Consider the following 21,856-nt stretch of genomic DNA (forward strand, 5'->3'; position numbering starts at 1 on the left):
CGAGCAGAAAATGCAAAATTAATCTGTTTTCAAAACACTTTTTAGGCTGACAACCAAGAAAAAATCTCATCTATTGCTGCGCTTTGAATTCAGTCGAGTGTGAAGAGAAAATGCGATTTAACGCCAACACTTCGGCGGCGGCAAAAAATGGGACGATATAAGCCGGTTAAAACATGACACCCTGAGAAAAATAATGTCGCGCCACGAACCAGCAGCCAAATAGACGAGCTGACTTTGCTGTAAATACTTACAGCAAACTGCAGCAACAAGAACCTACAACAAGCACATACAACAGAATGAGTGCTGCCTGCAACAATTGACTTTCAGTACTGCGCATGGGCCAATTGGTGTTGAACGCGTAGCTGTTGTTGTAGGTGTAACTGCTGATGCGGAAATCGAGCCAGTTTCGTATTGAAAATAGATGTGGGTACGACGATAACAACAGCCAATTCGACGAATAGGCGAGTTACCACCAACCGAACTCAACAAACAGTCAAGCAACAAATAAATGCCACCAAACATGAAATGAAGTCAAACAACCAACAACCACAAAAACAAAAAACTACTGACAATATAAATGGCACTCCAAATACTCCAAATAGCCCGAAATGAACTGGGTTTGTCGCTGCAGTTTAGGTGAACGAAAGAAAAGAGAGAATATAATAAAAAGGAATTGAAAAATCTACATAAATAAATTAAGTATTAAAAAACAACATAAAAAATGACTGTCATGCATTTCATTGTATGATTTTCTAAATTTTCTATTGCTATACATTTTATAAGAAAGAAAAAACAAAAACAGTGAAAATATGTTGGCTTTTATTTTATTTCCCTAGCGCGTTGCTTTAGCTCTTGCAGTCCAGCCTTTCAGCCAACTCTCGCCGGTGGCATAGTGCAACGGTATGTAAATCAGCGCGTTGTCGTATTTTTAGGTTTTCCGATAAATCTGCCTCCATCTGTCGGGCGTTTCAATGGCGCTGGGGCTGGAAGGGGCGGCTGGAGTGGCGTTGAAAGGCCATGCCGACAAAAACGTGGCTGCAGTAAGCAAAGTTGTTAAAAGTATTTTTGTCTTTGGAAATAAAAAGGACTATTTTGGTGTTGTTGTTGCCGCTCTGATTGCCGCTTCTAAACGTGTTGTGCTTGTTTTTGTTGGTTTTTTTTCTGTAATAGCCGCTGTTATTGCACGCATGCAGGTAAATTTCGTATGCAACAAGGCATGTCGCTTGTCAACATTTCAGCGCGACAAGATTTCCATACAAAACACACACACATGCACACATGCAGACGTGTGCGCGTATAAACCATAGGCATGCATGTACTCGCATTGTTAAACCTACTCACACCTATGCACATACATGCTTCTATATGCATAAGTGTCAACGCAACTACTTGTACACACATACATACAGACATACAATTGAATTGATTATTCACTGTTGCTCCAGCCGCAGCAGTCGATATTTGATGCAGCGTGCGACTCAATTTTACGATCAACATAATAATCAAAACTTCAACACTGCAACAGTGTAACAAGAACAATTAACATTGAGCACAAAAACAAAGAATCAACAAAAAGTGTCTCTTCACCATTAACTATTTTGGTAATTAAAACCAACGGGATGCGGTAACGAAATTAAAAATACATTCACAAAATGTCACCATTTTCAAATGCATTTAAGTTATATAGCCCTCATTAAAGTGAAGGGTATACTTGTTGTATTTTGAGTGCATAACAGATTTTGTACCTTTGCATAAGTAGCATTTTCTGCAGCCGAAGACAAAGACGTCCTCACTGGCTTTGTCGTTGCTTTTGTGTTGCTTAAATTACCTATGAATTTAAAGAGTCTGTACTCATTGTTAATGGAGTGACACTCTAAAGGCCATCAAAGTGCCAATAAGGGCTAAGAGCGAGGTGATCTAAAATGCGAAAAGGAAAAAAGTTTGGAAATGTTTCTTGATTAATTCGGTGAATGCATACATATGTACATATATACTCGCAGATGTGGCAAAGACAAATTTCCGCCAGGAGTGTTTTGGAAAATTTGGATTAAAAATGTTCAATTTGTCAAGAATTGTGCGGTCACAACAGGTGACTTGACCGTTTTTGGTTGTGTTCGTACCTGAATTGGAATGCTACAATGGTTCAATTCTGAAATCAGGTTAGCGCTATAAAAGCAAAACACATCTTTAATGGTCTCTTTAATCCTAAAAAAGTAGATTTACTCGTACGTATGTCGGTTCATCTAACAGAAATGTTGGTCCTCAGAAGGCTAAATTATTAGTCAACCTCGATTCCTTGACAATCTTGCCGAATTCCATGAAAGAATTGGGAAAACTGACCGCCGTAATTCGGCTATCCGTTTCCGGCATCAATTTCCGGCATCAAAAAGTCGTATATCATTGCGCGACAGCGCTCGCCATTCACTGTTACATTCGTTTTACGCTTTGTAAACGTTGTTGAGGCGGAAATCTCATGCCAATGTCAAGTCCATGATAAAATGTCAATAGATACTGAAAAAAAGTCTGAAAAATAGTCATTCGTTCCCGCAGTCGTTTGCGTAAAATCTTTTTCCCACCAGCAGTTTTTTCAAATTAGGGAACAAATACAAATACGAGGGATCCGAGGGAGCCAAGTCTGGAGACCTGGGAGGATGTGAAACGAGTTAGGGCCCTATTTGCGTTAATTTTACGACTACAGTTGCTGAGGCGGGAGCAGGTGCGTTGTCGTGGTGGGAACGAAAAATTACTTGACTTTCTCGATTCTAACAAATGCCAAACACAAGAAATAAACCGATCTGGCTGAAACTTGGTGTGTGTTCTTGCAAGAGATGCTACTAATTAAAATCAACCTCGATAAGCGCCAGTAGTGCCATCTCTGTCTGGTTCGAGAGCCCTGGGCTCGGCAGTTTAAGATCATGGGGATCCAGAGTAGACACTACGATATTTTTTATGCCCAGTCGGAAGGTAAACCTAGGGCTTGTATCCTCGTTAGGAATAGTATTAATGCGTTTCTGATTTCTCATATCAGCTCACCAGATGTGACAGTGGTACAAGTAGAAACATCTAGTGGCCGTTACTACTATTTGGTTTCTGCATACAGGAGCCACGAAAATGCAGCGCCTCCTGAGGAAATGGGGTGTTTGGTGGACTCATCTTTATTAAATACAGAGGCCATCCTCGTCGACGGCGGCGCCAATGCGAGACATACCATTTGGGGAAGCAGCGAGATGAGTCTCTGTTTGAATTCATTATGGCTTTTACTTTGCACGTACTTTTCAAACGACAGTTGTAAAAGCAATAAAAGGCTTCTTTTAAGCATTTTTGGATTAGAATTCACAGCGAAATTTTTTCCTCAATGCCAAACTTTTTTCTGCTAGTAAACAATTTATGTATTTAATTGCGCATTGCAACAGAGCAAAGGTGTGTCGAATAGTTGTAATTTACTTTGGTATAAATCCTTACTATTGACTACTTTAATAGGCGTACATATGAAGTCAAAGCGTACGCAGCCAAGTGGCAAACAACTATTTGTGCTTGTCAGAAATTTATGTGGAACAACGTCCCGTTTCCCTCACAATTTAAAAATCTGAAACTTTTCAATGAACATCCCCACCTATGAAACGTGTAGTTATGTGGTTGGCTACCTTCTTGTGTGTTTGTGTGTAGGCATAAGAGTTTGAGGATGCATGAACCTGCACGTCGGAAAGCATTTCTCATTTTTACTTGTAATTCCACTTCAAGTGACTGAGCTCGACTGCCATGTCGCATGCCGCCTATTCAATGAGGCAGCTTGTTGAGCGCATTCGCTGAGTTGTGATAAAAATGAATGCTCCTCTATGAATAGATCGCATGCATATGAGTATTTTTGTAGGCATTTACTTAAGTGAAAAGCGCTCTTGTAAATGAACACACACACACGCATCGTACAAGTATGCGCGTATGTATGTATGTTGTCGAGCGTGTATTCATAACGACACTTATGCATATTAATGTGCATGCACATGTGCTTAATTGAACGCTCGTGTGCTCTTGCATTTCTCAAGAAAAGTATTAAAAAAATCTCTAGTCGCGATTGCTTTTTTGATTGCCTTTTTTCGAGGCTTATCATCGACGGCTTGAAGCGCAGCCACTGCTTTGCATTCCACCCATTTAGTAGATCATCGCTTTCACGCATGACAGTTGTGTGTGTATGTATATGAGTGCAAGCGCTGTTCAATTGTCTTCAATACGCTGGTGGTGGTCATGCCTCAGGCCACACTACCCTATGCTGCATGGCAAGCAACGAAGTCAGCGCCCATTCGGAGCGCTGATGACAAGCGAGTTGGAATCAAATGTAATAGCGACAACATTATTAATAAAACAACAACGAAAACAGCAGCAACAATGCAAACACAAAAAACAAAAATCAATGCAGCGTCGCAAGCCGGTTGATAGCAAAAGCCGGTTGGACTGTTGCATAGCAGCAGTACAAACCAGCAGGGCAACAATGCGCCACTAATAGAGGAAAATAAAATAGAGACCATCATGCGGCACAAGAACTATCGCTTAACTAGCGCTGAGCAGCGTACCAAGTGGTCTGGCCCTCTCATTTATAAAATCTCCTACGACAGGCGCAACGGAGCAGCGACGCAACCCATTCCTTACGTTTTTCTGCAGCCAGTTGGTGCTTTGATTTTACACACAAACAAGCACGTAAAAATACCTACAACATAAATATGAAGTGTTTCAGCAATAAAAGAATGTTTCTACAACAATGACTGCTGCAATGCCAATGCAAAATTGACAATAGCAGCAATAGAAGGTTGCCGCGGGCCATTACACCGGCAATGTGACTTCACAAGCAGCAGCAAAAATAATAATAAATAAACGAACGAAAAAAAGCCAAACCGAAAGAAAGATGACCAACGGCGGCAGCTGCAGCAGCACCAACAATAGTCACTTAACTTCGTCAATGACGTTCATTCGTTGCTTGGCTGCTTGGCTGCTCGCCTCTCCAAATGCATGGCGCGGTCTTGACTTCGTTCAACACAATCGAAGCTACAAATATACAGTTGCTGGCGCAGCATCTTTTAAAGTTGCGGCTGAAGAGCTTCCGAATGGAGCAGCAATTAAGACTCGCCAACTGCCTTTTAGTCTTTTTATGCCAATGGATACACAAAAAAATTTACTCCAATCTCGCCTATATTTGTAATGGCACTCGTATATAACTTTAAGCACACATTAATTGGAATAGTCTCAAGAAAGGGTTTTAGTTTTGCACTATCCGTTTCTCAACCCCATGCGAACTGGTGCACAAACGAGTAGTTGGTGATTGTACCCATTCGTACCCAATTCGTTAAATTTACATAAAATATCAACTAATAAATTTATTATTAAAAATATTTAAAAACATAATAGAAAAACAATTATTTGAATCTGCCGTCTCGTAAATATTTGGCGAATTAATATAAAAGGCTTCGACCATACATATACCGCAATATGTTTTATGTGAGCCATATGTCACGAAGTATGGTATACCAGATCATACTGTAGGGCTATTTAAAGCAGACATTACGCTTCAAAAAAGTTCGTTCCGAGTTTTGTGTTTAGTGAAGTAATTTTCTAGTTACAGCGGTCAAAGTAGAGATTCCAAGAAGAAGCTCGATGTATATGCTTTGGCTTACGATAACTGACGAGGAAAAATGGGTTAGATATGAAGGAGAACAGCCGAAAGAGATTGATGACCAAGATGGTTTTGCTGTGTGTTTGATGTAATTGGAAGAAAATCAACCACCACGTGTTACTTACATTGGACCAAACACTCAATTCGGACCACTACTGCTGTTGACAACAATTGACCGAATCGAAGCTGGCGATCGAACAGAAGTGGTAGCACACACCTTAAACGATATGTCAGAAACTCCGAGATCTTGGATGGTAGGTTCATCATACATTCGCTGTATAATTCAGATCTGGTGCCTTTTCAAGCATTCACAAAACTTTCTTGATGAATAAACCTTAAGGGAGGCTTATTCTATAGGTCTAGGGACTTCTTCAATCGCAGAATTATGAAACTGTCCTCAAAATTGAACAAAATATTGCATATTTCATCTAAAACGAAAAATCCTAATTACGTTGATTCCATAATTAAAATAAAGGGATTAGAACTTTTTACTTGACCTTATAAAATTCTACGTAAAAGCTCTGCTCAATCTTCTTTTGTGAAAAACGCCGATTTCGACTTCAGAATGACACTCAATGTGACCTTGGGCGTCTAACAAGAGCATACTTAGATTAAGTAAGGCTAGTTTAGACAGGTTGCTCTTAGAAAGGTCACTCGGAGTACTCAAGGGCGAACTTCCTTCTCCTCATTTCTAAGCGCTCCAGTTCTTTGGGTGAGGTGGTAAAAAGATGGTACCTAGACAGTTCAAAACCTTGTAGAAATCTTCTCTATAGAAGTATGAGGCGCCATTTTTTGAGTGCTGGCCATTAGCACAGGAAGCGCTGAATACTTAACGCTAGTTGGGAGCTAGTCCAATTAACTGCAGGGTACACAAGCGCATACGCGTATGCTTGCAAGTGTGCAACTTCACGGTTGCCACATCAAGTCACATTTTTCTATTCATGTGTCGGCGTAAGTGTTTTCTTTACGAGCGCATGCTCGCCTTTTCGGAGTAAAATTTGTACAAGCACAATGCAGTTTTTTCTTAGCCTGAGTATACTCGTAGATATTGTAAATTCAAGTGCATTTGGAGTGCTTCCATTTGAGCACGTTTCAGCCCATCCACTTGTGGTATTTTTCTCAACCCACTCAAAACTGCGCATGCGTACCGGCTGTTAGCTTTCCATTCAGTTTTTTGTTTACTTTTCCAACTCTTCTCATTACTTTTTACATTACAAGTAGATACCGATTTTCTTCGTACTTGAATACTTTCAATGGCTGCTGCAGTCATGACTTGGTGATTATTATGATTATAAAGTGAACGTGAAATTGTAAATCGTACGATCATCAAATGATCTGCGAAGGTTAGAATTGTGCATCGTTTGTTGTGATCGCAAGCGATGAAAGTTTAATCAATAAAATTATTAAATAATTTAATAATAATTTAACCCTCATTTGTACCAATGGGTCCAGCCAGACCTTTTTAAACTTTGTTTCACTATTTTATATGACAGGAGGCTCTTTTACGTTTTACTGCTTCTTGATATCCTTGGTTTGGTATTTTAGTATAGTTTTTTTCATGCAGCTAATTATAAAATTTTATAGATATATAATAAATTAACTTTTCCAGTGAAAAAGTCACATTGAGTACTAATGGGTCTAGCCAGACCCTTACGCGTATAACGTAGTGGCAGTATACTTTTGTATGCACCGGCCTACTTTATTTTCGGTTTGTGCATGGCTCTCTTTGCTAATTTGAATTTGAAATCCCGTAATACAAAATATTTTTATTTCTTCATATTGAATGTGTCATTTGAAGTCATAAATTGTTGTTTGCATTCAAGTGAAGAATAGTCGGTGTTTTCAGTGAAAGCGTGTATTTATTGCATAAAAACGAGTAAAATAGATTTTATTTATGATAATGTGCCACGTAGTGATCCAAATTTTTATGAGTTGGTCGCAAATGCGTTGGCCGAAGAGATTGAAAATGAGAGCGAAAATGGCGATAATGATTCTAATTTTGGTGCCTTAGACGATGAAAATGAGTCGCCACTTGAAGCTTCAGATATTGAAGCTGAATATGAAATTGAAGTCGCGGAAGATTATAGTAGTTCAGAAAGTATACTGATGTAAGTAACAACTTTATTGGCAAAGATGGGACAGTTTGAAGTAAGACAGTGCCTCAAAGTGGTCGCATTCGCTCCCATAATATACTGCGTTCTTCCGGTGGACCAAGTATCAAATCGAATTCGCCTGTTGAAGTGTTTGATGCATTTTTTACACCAAATATATCATATATTATTATAAGCGAAACAAACAAGTACTGTACGGCAAAAACAAATGAATGGAACTTGAAACATCCTACTAATCTAAAAGAATGGCAAGATCTTAACGAAGCAGAGCTGAGAGGTTTTCTTGGTATTCTTATTGCAGCAGGAGTCAGCAATAACAATAATCAGGCAGCGTCAGTTTTGTGGAAAACGAACCAGATGCCAATTTTCAGAGCAACGATGTCTTACCGTCGTTTTTTGACAATATCACGTTATATACGCTTCGATGACGGGCGTACTAGATCTTTTCGCTCAGAAACTGATAAAGCAGCACCAATACGAGAAATTTGGAACTTTCTAAATGAAAATCTTCAAAAGAATTTTCTACCGTATAGTGAGATAACTGTTGACGAACAACTCTTTCCTTATCGAGAAAGAACAAAATTTACACAATATATACCTTCAAAACCGGCTAAGTACGGTATAAAAGTATGGTGGGCATGTGATGCAAAAACCCATTATCCTTTGATTGGAAATATTTATACCGGAAAAGAACCCAATGAGAAGAGAGCAAAAAACCAAGGAGAAAATAAGCTTATACGTTTGGTTTCAAAATATGCAAATTCTGAGCGCATAATAGTTGCTGATAACTTCTTTTCCAGTTTTAATTTATGTAAGCGTCTAATTGGCTTGGGGCTGTCATACGTTGGAACCCTTCGAAGCAATAAAGCATGCATCCCACCTGAAATGAAAAAGCACAAGAATAGGACAATTCTTTCCTCTGAGTTTGGATTCCACAAAGACAATGTAGCCATTTGTTCATACGTTCCTAAGAAGAACAAAGCAGTGATATTACTATCAACGGTTCATTATGACAAGGAAGTTGAAGGCGCCAAGCAAAAACCAGCAGCAATAATGTATTACAACAAAAATAAAGTGGGTGTTGATGCCATGGACCAAATGCTAACTCGATACACTACTAAAAGGAAGACAAAGAGATGGACTCTTGCGTTTTTTTACAATATTGTAGATGTGATGGCGTTAGGAAGTTTTGTTATATGCAAAGAAAATAACAATTACACTAAATTAGACGCACGCAGAAATTTTTTATGCGATTTATCGGAAATGTTCGCACTTCCGCAAATCGAGTGCAGACGTAACAACATACATGTTATGAAGCATTCCGCTTGTCGATCTGGAATTGAAGCTATTTTGGGAGAATCTAAGGTATGTATTCAAGAACTTGTACGTAGAGAATTGTATATATAACAAGAACATTTTACAGAAGCTGCCCAAAACCCTCACAGAAACCAAAAGTGATACCTTAGAAAAAAAAACGGGATTGCAGTTTATGCCATGCTCAAGACAAACATCGCCGTAAAACCAGATTCTTCTGCCAGGAGTGTGAAGAAGCTGCTTGCCAGCAACATTCGAACATAAAAAACAAGTAATTCTAATTTCAATATTTATTTTGATTTATAAAATACTCTATTTAAGTTTTTAAAATGTTACAATAAAGATAAACTGAAGTTTCCACAAAATTATGATAGATTTACTCCCACCCAGACCCATTGGTACTCTATATGACAATTCATATGTCTGTCAAAATAAGGGTTAAAGCGTTGATTCAGGGTATTTATGCAGTCTCGGTAGGTTACTAACAATTCGCTCATTCGCTGCAAGAATTTCATAACCCCAAAAAAAAAAAGTTTTATTTTATGTAAAAAATAGATGACGATATCTATCAAAAGTATCCTATTAGAAGAAAATGGACGGCCGTCGTAGCTGAATGGGTTGGTGTGTGACTACCATTCGGAAGTCAGAGAGAACGTAGGTTCAAATCTCGGTGAAACACTGAAATGAAGAAAAAGCTTTTTCAGCCCCACGGCAGGCAATGGCAAACCTCCGAGTGTATTTCTGCAATGAAAAAGCTCCTCATAGAAAAATATCTGCCGTTCGGAGTCGGCTTGAAACTGTAGGCCCTTCCATTTGTGGAAAACTATCAAGACGCACGCCACAAATAGGAGGAGGTGCTCGGCCGAACACCCAAAAAACGTGTAAGCTCCAATTATATATATGTATGATATATTAGAAGAAAATTCTAACAATTTTTTGGCCGTTTTTCTCGTGTTTTTCTTTTTGTTATCTTTTGAGTTGTGATGCTGTTCCAGTAAACGAGCGAATTGTATTTATTTTTCAATTTATTTTCCTTTCGGCGCCCTTCAGTCAGCAAAAATCTCATAAAACCATCTGCATATCAAAGCCTGCTTATAAATGTTTGATTTCCAGTTGCAGGACCAAATCAAGATAGACGCCACGCACATTGAAGAAGAAACTCGGCCTGACGTTTCAAAGTTCAACGAGTCGCACCACTCCATTATCGTTGGTTGGCGCTTTTTATAATGCCGGGAGTAAAAAGTAAAACCATAACAAAGTACGTTGATGCAGATAACGGCTTTCAAAATACCTAAACTGAAGAATGGAAATTATGAATACTTCGCTTATCGCTAGTAAAAAATCTTTTAAAAATGTCGAAATGCAGCGTGCGCGAGTGTGTGTAAGCGATTACTTTTAATGAAAAGAATGTGTGTTAATTACTTGGTGTTCACTGATAAATATCTGCATTTCCCGTGAAGCGCAGTATTGATTACTTTTATGTACTAAATTTTTCGATTGCTTATGGCGATAAGGTACGTTTCATGTATTTATCGCCAGCTCAAAATTTTGAATATCTCTCTGTTGGCTTACTTAAATCATAGACAAAGCTCTGGGAATATTTTTCCACTTTAATGTGCGTAGCCTTGCCTCTGCCGTTGGTAACGCTTTGAACTACACCAAATTACGAGAAGAGTTTCCACTGCACATCAGCAGTATTCCCTAGACATTTATGAAGAATATTTACATTTATGTTGCTGTTATAACAACAACAACGAGAAGTGTTGCTGCAGCTCTTTTTAATTGACATTGATCCCTATAAGTGATCCTTTCCCATAATTTTTTATCTTAATCTTTAAGATCTCTAAGAGATAAAGACGCTCATCTCAAATTGTTATCAGTACACCGCCCTCTTCCGCCAACAACGATCCACAACCACATCTTTTAAGACTTTCAATTAAGACTTGCATTTCCAGCTCTCTCTTTCCGATTTTTTTCAATTAAACAATTTTTTTCGGTCGCTGCTTTCTTCCCCTTTTACCTTGCCTGGAATAGCGCATTGCACGTTGCTTTGTGGTGCTTTAATTGCTACGTCTGTATAAATTTTCATTGTGGGTTGCAATGTGATCGCGCTCAATGGTCGTGCGTTGCCAACTAGCCAGCAGACAACAACAAAAACTCTGCAGTGGAATTCGTTGCAGTCTGGTGCATTTGCGTAGATGCGTGTCTCCGGATTTCCTCTTGAATTTTAATTTAATTGAAAGATTTTTCTTGCATTGAAAGCAGTTCGTGTATGTTTGTATGTGTGTATTTGTATGTTCATGTGGTTTCCAAACTTGTGCTGATTGTGGTTGGTAGATTTAAAATTTTTGCAGCGCCATAAATGAATTGGGTTTTATTGATATTTTTATTTGCGATTAAATTTAGCAAAAATTCAATAATAGACTGAGTCTTTCGTATATGGATGTAAGTGTGTTTGTGCATGCACATTCCTGCAGGCTTTTGAGTTTTTTATTTAGCTACTGCTCGCGCATGTTGGTCATATAGTACTTAATTTTCGTTTTATCATCTAACTTTATGCAAATTGAGTGCTATTTTGAAATTGCGCTGGTTATTTCAAACTAAGCAGCAGCAAAGAGTTGCCGATCGTCAATTGTATTGTACAACTTTTCGTACAACTTTTTATTTTAACTACTAGTTTCCAATACTCACTCCTAAGCAATAAAACATATATTTTACGGCGTTAAGTAGCCCACTAATCCACATAGTTAGTTCAAAATAAAGCCTTAAAGTAAATTACAAAATACACTTGTCATCCTCACTGATTTCTTTTGTAGACTTTCTCAGCCTCCAAACAATTAAAATTCAAGCATTTGTATTTTACATAATTAATTAAAAAAAGGTAGGCGACATATAATCACACATTTATCATTAAATTAATTTCCATAAATTAAACAAAAAATTTTTTTTTTATTTCAAGTAACTCTATAAACGAACTCTATTGAATGGCACACAGATTTCAAAAGCGATAAGCGCAACAGAGACTGATGAAAAGTGGTTATCAAATATTTGTTTTCATTTGGTTATCGATGAGCAGCTCCGTGTTTTATGAGCGCGCCTTTATGATACATATTAACGTATGCGAACCAACCTTGCAGTAAAAGTAGGATTGTCGTAACTAATGAGTAATTTATGCTGATTATTCCCTTAGTCACTTCAAATTGGTTCCAAAAAGAGCTGTTGTTTAAAAATATTACAGCCCTCCCGTGGACCGAGTAGCGGATTCGAGGTAAATAACGAGCACATTAGTGGTCTGACGACTTGTTCGTGTAACCAAAAGCTCGAGAGAAAATTCAGCAAATTAACTGTCAGTGGGAAATATAAAGAAATTCTCTTCGCTAACGGTGGGTTTCTTGCAGAAATTTTTTGCATATCATAAACAGGATATTTAAGGGTTCGGTAATTTGGATTAATCGAAAAATTTGGGGATTTATCCGTATCTTTTTCATGGGAATTTCGTTTGGGTTCTACATACATATGTATCTTCTTTTTCTGGACGAAATGTGATTTGATTCTTTTTATATTAGCTTGCTTTTTAAAAATCAAAATCGGACAATAACTACGGTACGTTGCCACATCGCACAACTATAAGGCACCAATTGAGTTGAATCGTTGAGTAAGTAATAACATTCATAGCACAGGTCTGCAACAAAATGGGTTCGGAATGTTCTATAAAAGTGTAGTGTCATTTCCGAAGTAATTTTTTGCGTAGAATCCGAATCCGGGGTTTAAATTGCTCTATCCCGTCAGGACTTTGAGCAATTTAAACTCCGGATTCGGATTCTACGCAAAAAATTCTTCGAAAATGACCCTACACTTTCCTAGAACAAAACGTTGTTGACCTGTGTAATTATTAGTGAAATCGTGACAGAGTCGTACTCGTAAAGCAAAATTACGAAAACTCTCAGAATTAGCTCCAGCCTAAATTTGTGCTGTTTTTAAATAAAAAATGAAAAATAAATAGTGGATCTCAGACTAAAGTTAATAAGATGTAAACAGAGAGGAGATAATTGTTGTTGCAGTAGCATACAAATCCCTCACACATGTACAGCGAGTGCTGCTGGAGAGACAGCCCTTGGCCGGATACAAACTTTTTAGTTTGAATTTATAGATGCTTCTTGGTTGGCGCATTGAATTTTGCTTGTTGTTGTAGCAACATAAGCATTACCCACACATGTACCGGCTCGTTCCGGTAACGTAGAACTGCCTGTCGAGGAAGCGGAGAGGAGGTAGTTCTTGTGGCTTAGTTGTGAAGCACAAATCAATTCTTTCATAATTCACGGCAAGGGAAAACATCTAAAGTTGCTAATCGGCTGTCGTAGCAACATACGAGAACTTTAATCAGAGCATGAAGTGCTTTTAACATTTTCCGAGCACATATACATATGTACATACATATATATACACACAACACGCAGAGGAGAAAGCGAACTTGCTTTTACGATAACGGATACATTCTGACAAGTTGAGATATCGTCCTAAATCCCTATGCAGCGCTCTAGACGTATGCGTCGCTTAAAGTAATAGTACCAACAGACAGAAAACTTTCTTTGTCTGCAAATGCCGTTTTCAAGCGAGGCTTCTATTTTCAAGTCGTAGTGGTACATCTGCTCATTGTCGTTGGCGAGATTAGAAACAGATTTAATTTGGCGACGTCGATAATTGTAATCCTGTAGTCAAAACGCCAGGCTGTTTACTAAATAATTGCGTTCATAAGAACGTCTGCCGTCGTGAACGTTAACGATGCCTTATCGGTTAATATTAATCAAATTTCAAATAGTCCATATGGAACCAAAGTTACATTTTGCAGTATTTTCTAATAACACAATTTTTATCACTGAAAACTGCGAACTCAATTTTGGTTCTTGGTTTCGGCGATAATAATATAAAATTATTTATAAAAATTCTATTATTAAACTTTTTAATTTGGTATCCCATCAAAAGAATTAAAATATTTAATTGATTATCAAGCTATTTTTGGATGTGTTTTATTTTTTTTCTCATAGCGAAACCTAAACAAATAGAAGATTTTTGAAAAAGAAACTGTTTACCATTCTAATGCACGTCGAAGAGGAACCATTTGCATATTTGCAGTTCTTATTTGTTTGATAAAAATATTAAATTTGAAAATAAACTGGTTTTTGGCAAACAACTTCATTCTTTTTTTCATTTTCCTAGCGCGTTTCGTGTTCATTTTTCAATAAATAGCATAAATGCGCCATTCAAATCTTTTTTTAAACTCTGAATGCTAAATGTAGTAGATACTATAAAAATATTTGACACCCTATACTTTGCACACAATTTCACTATCGCAAAGATGATTTTCTAAATTTATAAACATAAATAATAAATAAAGAACTGACTACCCAGTTTTAATGCGGTACATTTTGGATTTTTGATATAAATAATGACTGCATCTCATCTTAAATTCCAAAGAAATGGTGCAAGGAAATTTATAAGAAAAGGATCATTTCCCTTATGAAAAAAGGAATTTACTACTGTGGGCAAAAAGTAAGGGGAATTTGGTTGTAAAATGAAAAATCTTTATTTATTCTTGTAAATCAATTTCATCCCCTTGAAAATAATCCCCTCTCGAGGAAATACACTTATGCCAACGATTTTTCCAATCCCCGAAACATGCCAAATAGTCCATTTCCGGTATAGCCATCAGCACCTTCTTCGATTCAGCTTTTATCTCCTCAATCGACTCGAAACGCGTTCCCCGGAGTGGTCTCTTGAGTTTTGGGAATAGCCAAAAGTCACACGGATCCAAATCAGGCGAATACGGTGATTGCGGAACGATATGCGTGGAATTTTTGGCGAAATGCTCACGAAGAACGAGTGCAGTGTGAGACGGTGCATTATCGTGATGCAAAAACCAAGAGTTGTTGGCCCATAATTCTGGTCTTTTTAGACGAATTGCTTCACGTAAACGAAGCATAACGCTCAAATAATATTCCTCATTAACAGTTTGGCCAGGTAGAAGGAATTCATAGTGCACCACACCACGAAAATCGAAAAAAACTTTATTATTGGTCGGTTGTTTCAGGGTCGTAAGCATAAATCCAAGTCTCATCTCCCGTAATGATGCATTTGAGCTTGTCCTGATAATCTGAAAGCATTGTTCCACACACATCAACGCGACGACTTTTTTCCAAGAAATTGAGAGTTTTCAGTACCAAACGAGATTTGACTTTTCGTAGGCCCAAATGGTCTTTCAAAATGGTTTTCACAGATCCTTCTGATATTCCGATCATATCAGTAAGGTCTTTAACAGTCAACCGACGATTTTTGAGCACTAACTCCTTCACTTTATTGACGTGTTGGTCATCTGTTGACGTCGATGGTCGTCCGGAGCGCTCCAAGTCATCAACACGTTCTCGACCCTCTGTGAAGTCTTTGTACTACTTATAAACATTTTTCTGCGACATGGTCGAATCACCAAATGCCTTCTGCAACATGCTAAACGTTTCTGCAGTCGAAATTTCATTCCGCAAACAAAATTTGATGGCACTTCTCTGCTCAATCAAATCAGACATTGTAAAAATCGAAAAATGCACTCTTGGTCGTTTGGTAAACACAAGCGTAAATATATTACTAATAATGACATTCACATGAAAGTTGGCCCAGATGTTATTAACAGTGCTGCCAACTCATGAAAAAAATAACTAGAGCGAAATTTCAATCCAGCGAAGTTTGACAAATAAATTCACCCTACTTTTTGCCCACATAAAAGCGTATGTATGTATATACATACATGTTTTCAAAATATTCTTCGCATCGTGTTTTATAAGAAAAGTAGGAAAAAGTTTTAGTCCAGAATATCACATGGACTGAAGAGTTCCGGGCCTAATAAAGACAAAAGGTTTTTTTTGCAATCATTCCCGCGTCGCTGTAACATTTCAACACCGCTTTTGTAGAACGATTTACATATCTTTCGCCTCAAAAATGGCCTCAGTTTCAGCGATAACCTCTTCATTCGTAATTTCTTAGCGACGAGCATTTTTTAGGTCTGCGAACAGCCAGTAGTCGCTAGGAGCCAAATCTGGCGAATACGATGGATATGGGAGAAATTCGGAGTCTAATGCATGTAGTTTTACCATTGTTTTGCCCATCATCAACATGTTCAAAAAACAAAAAACATTTGGAGCGTTAGCGCTCAATAAATTAACACAAATGTAACCAAGAAAAACTATAAATATGTGTGTATATGCATACCCAATATCTCCTCTCAAAAAACCAGTCCCCGCTTTCCCTGACAATCGCAAATGTTTTATCACGATGGAAAGTTTAACAATCGTTTTATATTTATAAGCTTCGTGATAATTGGTAACTTGAAAAAATTCCACGACACTAAAAATCTGCTCCTGTTTCCACCTTATAATTTTATGTGTACAAAAAGTAAGCATTTAAATATATGTATGTATGTACAAACACGAGGAATATAAAGTTATTAATAAACATCTGTTTGAGCTGATGGAATATGAATGCGAGTTATCACAAGAAAGAAGCGTGGACGGCGAAGGCGCCACGCATGATTGTCAGGGTGATTCTTCAGTTTCGATTCTCTGTATTTAATTTAGGCGGAACTTGACGTATGCATGTGTGTGCGTTTTTATACAAAAATACCAATTATCTGCAACATGAGTTTTGTTGCCAAACTTGCGTAGATCTCGTAGTTAAGCGAATTGAAAGTAAGAAATAATAGAGTATTGATGTATGTATGTATGTACGTGAACAGAACTTTCCGCTGTCGTAGATGAGTGTATTTGGATGTGACACACCCGCAGTAAGTCACGGACTCCATATCCACGACGAACATTAAGTATGAAAAATTATAGTTTTTTAATAGCAGCTGTTCCTCGGCTACCAATTGAAACTTGCGCGTGCATTATAACAGAGAAAAGAGAGCATATTTTTTTGGCTTCCAACTAAAAAGTTCTTAATCGCTTTTGTGTAACTTAGGCGCTTAAGTTAGGTGAACAACCATGCATACGCTAAGCGATTAAATGCATAAATAGACAAGCGAATAAAATATGAGTGTCTCATTTATAACTTTTAATAAAACCGCCAATCATGAGTGATACGGATATGCAAAAAATATATACAGCTATGGGCATAGAAATAGGGCACTTCCCCACAATAACATAGAATGATGATTATGTTTACTGGGTGACCTAGTAAAACAGTTATGTAATTTTGACCAAAAATCTATTCTTTTACTTTAGGTTACGTTTGGTTAGGCAGCCGCATAGCACATAGAGACAACGATGCCAGTTAGATCACGAAATGGGTCCGTTGTGAGCCGCGGGGGCTGGGCTACATTTCCTTTTCAATATTGAACCATCCTGAGCTTTTGACAAAGCGTAAAAGGTTGTTAATACTTAAAGTGTATAGATTATCTATGTTCGTTAAGAAGTAGGATCTTAAATATCGGTTCCTGCTTCTGGCTAGAGCTGGGCATGTGCAAAAAAGGTGTTGAATTGTTTCCAACTGCTCCTCGTTTCTACAGCTACGACCGAAATCATGCGTGTAAACGCTTAATCTCCTTGCATGGTTTTCTATGAGGCAATGTCTTGTGAGAGCCCCTACTAAGGCCCTAATTTGAAGTGTACTCACTTTTATAATACTCTTGGACAGACGTGACCTTGATGTACCTTGACCATATGTTTGCCTAGCAATTTCACAGGTATTACCGCTAATCCATCTTTGATTTGCAGAACTGATTAGTGCGTTCTTAATAAGAAGCATACAAGGTGCGAGAGGCTCCTCCATAAAATTACTTATGTTTGGCATACAGGTACCTTCTCTTGCAAGTTGGATTCTTTTACTTCACTATTGTCAAAAAAAAAAAACCATACAAAATAAAAAAAACTAGCACTGGTTTATGCAGGTTCTACTGTGCTGAAGAGGAGTCCATCGAACACTGAAGTTGCGAAGCATTAGACCACAGTAGACTCGTATCTACTAGATGATGAAGACTTACAAGTGGCCCCTCCTAGGGAGCTGGTTCGATTCCTCGCAATACTAAATAATTAAAACTAAGCATTTAGGGGCACACATTAGATCAATCTGGTCGCAGTGCATAAAGGCCTTAGCCCAACCCGTACAGCCATTACCATCCATTATTTTTTAAAACTGCGTCACACCTGCGCTGTAAACTTTTTATTAACTTTTTGCGTCTCTTCAAAGGCATAGACATAGTTCTTTGCTTCCTGTAGTTCTTGCCATATTTCATTGGCACTTAATTTTTTTTGCCTAACCTTAACCTTAATATCGTTCTACGAATTTCAATTTGTTTAAGGTCCGATCCGGAACTACAATTTTTTCTTTGAAAAGCCAATTTTTCACCATTTTTGCTATATGCTTGGGGCCGTTATCATCATAAATAACCAGCTTAGTAGAATGGACGAGAAGGAATATGGTTCCATCGTATCTTTGAGAATATTAAGATAAGCAAACTTATCCATATTGCAATTTATTCTCACTATTGGCTAACTACATTTCGAGAAAATTATCCCCAAGCCCTCATAGTGCTTTTCGGTCTTTTTTGTGTACCGCGGATTGAAGTCTTGGTTTTTTTCACGATGAACAAAAGCCGTCTTCTCAGGAACAATCATCGTGCACAAAAAGTATTCTTTTCCAGAATATTATTCCTTTGCTTCTATGGGCATTTGCGAAAGACAAATGTGCCTTGATAGTTTTTTCCGATAGTAAAGGTTTTTTTCTGTTGGCACACCCATACAACTCATTATTTCTGCATTTTTTATTTGTTTTGCACCATTTTCGTAAAGACTCCAAATAATGCTCTTCTGTTTAGGCAGTGAAGTCTTCTTCCCACTTACGTGCCCAACAACGACTTAAAAAAAAACAATTATATTTTTAATTGTAACAAGAATTTACTGAAAAAATTAGCTTTAATTATCTTAATTAATGATTGAAAGAGAACTGCGCTAATTCGTTGCTCCACGCAATAAAATGCATTTCGAATGAAATATGGCAAAAAGAAACATTAAAAAAGTTAGCGGGACTTATCGCCCGATATGAGAGAGAAGTGATTCACAGCATAACATCGAATATCAGTTAATCTACTAAGATATAACGAATCGTCTAGAGGGCACTCGCTCTTTCTCTGTCCATAGCTGTATGTAACTGATAATTTACATGCATACATAAATAACTATCTCTAGGCTAGCTATATACATACATACTTATGTATGTAGATAAGTACGCATGTATTTATTACATCAATAACGACTTTTCCACAATCGCTTGAGCGTTGCCAAAGTGTTTAAGGCGCCAATCATTTAGCCTATGCTACACGACACTATCATCACACTGTCAGCGCGTGCCCACATACTCTATGTATGTATGTTTGTATGTAGGGGCTAATTATAAAATTGTGTAATAAAAATATTAATCTTTGAATATAGATCATTACAAACGAACTACCGCAACTCTCCCGTAAATCTGTATTAATTAAATTAAAATTTTTTTACACACATGGGACAGTTAGTAAGTGTGTTTAGGTATAATTTTGTGTGTACGTATGTATTTAAATGCATTTACAAATAAACAAATAATATTGTTTAGTAAATATTCCGAAAAATTAAGAAATAATTCCAACTGTCTCTAGGACATTTAATGCATGTGATTTGCAGTGCAGTTCAAGCGAGGTTTGAGTGACGTCAATGAAATGGAAAATTTTCACGCTGCTTTGTACACAACACACAAAAGCCCATGCATCATTGAGTGCCTTTGTGTATGGAATGGTGGTTGGAGAGACATGCTTCGGTGGTGGGTTCAATGGGGCCTTTTCAGGCAAGAAGACCAGTGCAGCAGCATTTTTGGAATACAATAACGACGCCATAATCCTTGAGGTAGTGGAATAACTTATAGATGTAGCGGAATCCAGATTTTTTTAAATGTAGTGTATGGTTAATGCAAGTATTTTTATTATTGTAATTAATAATTTGTACCTTTTATGCTTTCTGTAAGTAGCGCTAAAATTTTCTTGGCATAGTTTATGGCTTAAGTATGAATTTGATCCATAAAAGGGCAAGGTAGGGGTTATATGATCCATATGTACGTACATACATATGTTCCATAAAAATAATTTTTTTTTTTCAAACAAACTTTGGCAATACGATTTTTGGCAGTCATCAACTTGTAACACTGTTTTCGCTAATTAGAAATATACATTTTGGCCCACAGTAAAAAATAAAACTTTAAATGGTAAGGCCGGAGTGGCTTGTATTCGGTGCAAGCAGGCTCATATAAGCTGGCTATGTTACAACTGAAGGGGGCGCTAGAGGCTCCTTTAGCTTTACTTAAAGTCGATTCATTCAGTTTTCAAAAAGTTATGAATCTATATATGTATATAAAAATGAAATGATGTTCGTTTGTACGCATTTTTTTGGGCCGATACGAGGCCAATTTTATTCGTTCTTTTTTCATATTATAGGGATCCATTAGGGGAAGGTTTTTAGCAAAAAAAAATTTCTTTTAAATATTTTCTTCATATAAAAAAAGAAAAAAATCAAAATATTGTACAAAACAAAACTTGCTCGATTCTTAGATTAAAGTAAGTTTCGAATCAACATTCATTTTATGTGTACAACTTTTTTTGAATTTTTCGTTATTGTATACAGAAATTTCAAATGATTCAAATGAAATTTTTTTTTTTTTATTTCTTACATAAAATATTACACCTGTCGTTAGACAATAAGTAATTTGATTTACAAAAAGATGGAATGAGAGTGATATTGAAGGGCCAATGCCCCCAAGCTCATTTAGAAGAAATATATACATATTATTTAAAAACAAGTGGTTAACAAACAATGACATAAACGATTAGTTGACAATTGATTACAAGGATTTTGCAAGATCTGTTGGTGTTTGACGGTTAAGCCGACTTTGGGTAGATTTTTCTTTATTTGGTAGTCTTCTCATCATAGGATTTGTATGCGTTAATAGTCTATTTATGTGTCCTCTGCTAGCGCTTTGTATTGTTTCATCAATAGTATCGATGTCAAGGTCGCGATGAATATCTGCGTTAGGTATGTACCAAGGTGCATTAGTTAAGGTCCTAAGTATTTATGAAAATAATATTTCAATTCAATTGAGCAATGCTTTCTTTGACCAATTCTATATGGAAATGAATGCGTTTGCAAACGATGTTTTCGGCTATGAACAAATGTTGGAATCGAATGAAAAAGGAAAGATACGCGAAATGATAAAAAAAATTCTTGGAAAATTTAAAATGAATGGTGCTTCATTGGAAAAATTCAAAGGTAATAAGAACATACACAAGATAAAGTTAGAATTCGAATTTTTAGATTTATTTTGTTTATTTCTCATTTTTTCAGAAGTACACCACACAACAACTCATTCCAACTCTGATTTTGAAATCCTGTTGGAATTGGTGATCGATAATTTTGTCACTATAATGGTCAATGGAAATTTGCGTGTATCAGACCCTGCATATTATTTACCATATCAACTTTTTATGGAACATATGGACCAAATGAACACAAAAAAATAATTTAGTTTTGTTTTGATTTTTTGCAACATTTTGGTTTTCAGTTAATAAAATAAAAACAATGCTGTTTTTTCGTGAACACAAAATTCTAAATTTATTACGTTGTTTGTTTAGAATTTTTTTTAGAAAAAAAGTAAATTTTTTGGTTTTGAGGAAATTTGTTTATTGTTGCTATTTGTGAAAGTGTAG

This window comes from Anastrepha obliqua, chromosome 3, assembly GCF_027943255.1.
Source record: "Anastrepha obliqua isolate idAnaObli1 chromosome 3, idAnaObli1_1.0, whole genome shotgun sequence".
Classification (NCBI taxonomy): Eukaryota; Metazoa; Arthropoda; class Insecta; order Diptera; family Tephritidae; genus Anastrepha; species Anastrepha obliqua.